A 5,385-nucleotide genomic window follows, 5' to 3' on the forward strand; every position below is an offset into this window, starting at 1 on the left:
TTCAGTAGGTTGAGGAGCAACTCTTTCCTCTACTGGTCGGGGTGAAGATACCCTGAACAAGCCCCTCAAAGGATTATGTTCCATAGTAACAAGTGACAGTAAATTTCAGCACACTATATAAATTTTTCCTTACCAAATTCCACTTACCAAAGGCGCTTCACTCCCCGGCAACGGCGCCAGAAAAGAGTCTTGATGACCCACAAGTGTAGGGGATCTATCGTAGCCTTTTCTATAAGTAAGAGTGTCGAACCCAATGAGGAGCAGAAGGAAATGATAAGCAGTTTTCAGTAAGGTATTCTCTGCAAGCACTGAAACTATCGGTAATAGATAGTTTTGTGATAAGGTAATTTGTAACGAGTAGCAAGTAATAAAAGTAAATAAGGTGTAGCAAGATGGCCCAATCCTTTTTTTAGCAAAGGACAAGCCTAGACAAACTCTTATATGAAGGAAAGCGCTCCCGAGGACACATAGGAATTATCGTCAAGCTAGTTTTCAGCATGTTCATATGATTCGCGTTCCGTACTTTGATAATTTGATATGTGGGTGGACCGGTGCTTGGGTACTGCCCTTACTTGGACAAGCATCACACTTATGATTAACCCCCATTGCAAGCATCCGCAACTACAACAGAAGTATTAAGGTAAACCTAACCATAGCATGAAATATATGGATCCAAATCAGCCCCTTACGAAGCAACGCATAAACTAGGGTTTAAGCTTCTGTCACTCTAGCAACCCATCATCTACTTATTACTTCCCAACGCCTCCCTCTAGGCCCAAACAATGGTGAAGTGTCATGTAGTCGACGTTCACATGACACCACTATAGGGATGACAACATACATCTCATCAAAATATCAAACAAATACCAAATTCACATGACTACTTATAGCAAGACTTCTCCCATGTCCTCAGGAACAAACGTAACTACTCACAAAGCATATTCATGTTCATAATCAGAGGGGTATTAATATGCATAATGGATCTGAACATATGATCTTCTACCGAATAAACCAACTAGCATTAACTACAAGGAGTAATCAACACTACTAGCAACCCACAGGTACCAATCTGAGGCTTGGATACAAAGATTGGATACAAGAGATGAACTAGGGTTTGAGATGAAATGGTGTTGGTGAAGATGTTGATGGAGATTGACCCCCTCCCGATGAGAGGATCGTTGGTGATGACGATGATGATGATTTCCCCCTCCCGGAGAGAAGTTTCCCCTGCAGAACATCTCTGCCGAAGCCCTAGATTGGTTTCGCGAAGGTTCCGCCTCGTGGCGGCGGAGTTTCTTCCCGAAAGCTTGCTTATGATTTTTTCTCGGACGAAAGACCTCATATAGCAGAAAATGGGCATCATAGGGCCACCAAGGGGCCCATGAGGCAGGGGGCGCGCCCAGGGGGTAGGGCGCGCCCCCCACCCTCGTGGCCAGGGTGTGGGCCCCCTCTGGTGCTTTCTCCGCTCGGTATTTTTTATTAATTCCAAAAATGACTTCCATGAAGTTTCAGGACTTTTGGAGCTGTGCAGAATAGGTCTCTAATATTTGTTCCTTTTCCAGCCCAGAATTCCAGCTGTCGGCATTCCCCCTCTTTATGTAAACCTTGTAAAATAAGAGAGAATAGGCATAAGTATTGTGACATAATGTGTAATAATAGTCCATAATGCAATAAATATCGATATAAAAGCATGATGCAAAATGGACGTATCAATGACCAACCATCGTTTTAACTTTGACAAGTTCAGGGTCTTTATGAGATTGACTGTCAAGAGTACGGCGAGTTATTCCGGGATTACCTGGTCGGAGTGGCAAGCATACAAAGGCAGGATAACCCAGATTTTTGGTGAATACACCTGGCGTCCAAGCCAATTATAAGGGTACAAAAAGCTCTGTTAATTAAACATGAAGCCCCCAAATAATAATTCAATCCAGGCGCACAAGCCAGATCCGTAGGGTAGTCATAGCTATGCTCAATGAGCAGGAAGCTCCCAAGTGACATATATCGATCCATCAAGGCAGGATACCTATGTTTGAACTGCGCACCATAGCAAGTTCTCTTTGGTAACCTTTTAACTTGGGCAGAAAATCCTCAAGTCAGTTTCAACAAGGCGTATAAGCCGGAACAAAGGGTAATCATAGCTATGCTCAGTGAGCAGGAAGCCCCCATGTTTTTTCTAACAAGGTGTGCAAGCCGGATCAAGAGGGTAGTCATAGCTATGCTCAGTGAGCAGGAAGCTCCCATGTTATTGGTAACAAGGCGTGCAAGCCGGATCAAGAGGGTAGTCATAAGTATGCTCAATAAGCAGGAAGCCCCCAAGTGATCACTAATATGATAAGCCAATAAGATAGGATACCCATGTTTGAACCGTGCATCATGACCGCAAGTTCTCTTTGGCAACCTTTAATTTTTCCTGAGAACTCGAACTTGCGAGAGATGGATTCTTTTGAACCGGAAATTTAAACCAGATATTGAGAGCTTCAAAGCTTTGTGGGAAACATAATTCCCTTGAGCCGGATTTTAAACCAGAGTTCTTCATTTTGAGCCAAAAAATTTCTGACGGCCTTTAAATTTTCATCAATATAGCAGTAGTCTCTAGGGTCGGGTTATTTTTTCCTCCAATGACCCGGATTTCTTGAATTCACTGACACCGGCCAATTCTGTCGAGTCATATCATTGTAGCCCCTGAGTCTCAAGACGACTCGAAGAGTTGGCTTGAGATTCTTCATACTTGGCCGTGATATAAACCGGTTTGAGTCATTCAACAGCTTAGTGATATAATAGTCCCTTTTGCAGTAGACAACTTGTCCTACATTGAAGAACTTTCAAGCCAGAGTAATTGATCTTTTAAAGAAAGCAACATGTAATATAAAAATATACTGGATGGATTTCACCTGATATGTCAGGCCAAAAATTATCCACTGCGGAGTTGAGGATCACCACGGTGAAGCTGAAATCAATCACGACCGAGTCGGCCACGGGAGCAGACCCATGAGCCGGCCGCGGCATTATAAGCCAGTGCGGACGGGCGAGGCAATCACAGGCGCGATAAGCCGCGTTGACGGGCGAATCAACCACGTCATATGGATGTAAATTGGGCCGTAAAAACGGCGGTTTGCACATATATTCGTCGAGCATCATGGCACAGTCAGATGCTAGCGCATGATAATGGTGGCGCGAGCTATATCCATGACACGGACATCGCTCTTGCAGTGAAGAATTGTCCTGCATAAAAAATATCGCAAACCAGAGTAATTGTTCTTTAAAGAATAAAAATGTATCAAATAAAAATTGACTGGACAAATTTCACCTGATTCGTTCGGACGACAGATGATTCATTCTGTGAACAATTTTCAGTATTTGCAATGGCGATTTAGCCCCCCTCTCTCCTGCCTTTGCACAAGGGAATGAATCTCAGCACTGTAGTTATTACGGACAAAATAATTTCTTTCTCAGAAGGCAAAATTGCGGTCGTGGCCCAGGCATGGAGGCTCTCGGTGACGTAAGGCGGCTTAACCGTGAAAGCAACACGGCAGGTCAGCTGCTCGGAGTGGCACGACAGCGGGCCTGAGTTGACCGAGCGGCTGGTTGGCTCAAGCGTGTGTGATGGGAACCCAGACGAACTTCAAATCGCTGGCATCTGGCGTTGATGATGATAGCAGCAGACATACACTAAAGCATATGTACTTTTACTCCAATTCAATGGCTCTTTGGTGGGTAGTCCTGGCCATGCGTCGGGCCGGCTGAGCTTGGACCGGGCCTTAAAAAGCCCATGGCAGAAAACTGAGGCCCAGGCCCTCCCAGGCCCTACCAACGGGCCTACTTTTTGAGCCCAAGCCCGGCCCATCTGGTAAAAAAGCCCTAAAAAGCCCTTAGGGCTTAGGGCCATGGGCCGGGCCTCTTCCTTCAAATGCCAAAAATGTCAAGCCCAAACCCATCCAGGCCCTGCTGGTGGGCTTAAAACTCAGGCCCAAGCCTGGCCCACGGGCAAGCCCATCGAGTCTAGGCCCTGAATTTTAGGGTTGGGCCTAGGTGGGCCGACAGGGCCGGGCCGGAGATGGCCAGGTCTACTGGTGGGTAACATCAAGTTTTAGATCTCACGTAGGTTGCATCTAATACTTTGTACCTAGTAGCCAAACAAATCTCTGAAACTTGTGCACCGGGAGTCTTTTCCTGTGGTATTAGCAAATGTGCACCGCTCACCGCGTATACGACATCCATCTTTCTTTTTTCCTATGAACAGGGTACTTGCTTGTCTCCTTTGACGTCCATAGCGTGTCCCTCTGTAGTCAATTCTCCACAAACTATAATATCATCTCTATCTCTCAGAAAAGGTAGAGGCATGACGCGGCGCAGTGGTGCAGCTAGCGAAGGCGGCTTACTGCGGTGGCTGCTGCAGACCCGCGGTAGTGGAGCGAGGTCCGCGGAGGCGGTTTGCGGCAGAAGCAGTCCGACCTGGTGCACGCGGACCAGGGTGCAGTCATGGCCACAACGTTGGCAGAGGGCGGTGGCTTGGCGGAGGCAAGTGGAAGCGGCGGCTTCGGGGCCAGTAGTTCCAAGGCGGACGAAGGCGGCGGCTCACGGGCGGCGGCTCTCGTCACAGCAGAGGCAGGCGTTCCATGAAGGCGACCGGCGGCTCACGCGAGGGCCGCAGCTCAGACAACAGCGGCGTCGGCAATCCCGTTTGTTGAACATATGATTTGTGCATGTATATTGTATAGTCCGGCCCACCTTCTAGTCATTGTATAGTTAAGATTGTGGTCTACCTTGTACTTCATATATACATGCGCTATGCACCGGTCAATACATCGAGTTGCATTGCCAAAATATTCGTTTTCAACATGGTATCATACCTACGATCCTAACCTTAACTCCTGCCGCCGCCGTGATCCCATCGCCGCCGCCGCCACCGCCTCGCGCTTCCGCCCGCCACCCGCAGCGCCGCCACCCGCGCCGCGCCGCCATCCCTCCCGCCGCGCCACTTCACCACGCGTCGCCACCCTTCCCTCTCGGCCATGGCCTCCCCCGGTTCCACCGGTACCACCCGCAGCCATCGCACCAACCCCTTCAATGGCCTCGATCCCGTCGTCATCCGTGATCTCAATATTTTCGCTCGGGTTCCCGTCGTCCTCGATTAACTCACATCCACCTACTATGCCTGAAAGATGTACTTCTCCCTTGTGTTCCGTGAATACAATCTCCGGGATCACATCGATGGCTCCGTGGACTCCCGCTTCATGGAGGACGATGAGGAGTGGACGTCCATCGGCGCCACTCTTATCCGTTGGTTCTACACCACCATCTCGAAGGACCTCTTCCACACGGTGGTCTCCGCCGATGATGACGCTCACGCCGTTTGGACTAAGCTCAACGGCCTCTTCACCG

This window comes from Triticum aestivum, chromosome 1A (genome assembly GCF_018294505.1).
Source record: "Triticum aestivum cultivar Chinese Spring chromosome 1A, IWGSC CS RefSeq v2.1, whole genome shotgun sequence".
NCBI classification, from domain to species: Eukaryota; Viridiplantae; Streptophyta; class Magnoliopsida; order Poales; family Poaceae; genus Triticum; species Triticum aestivum.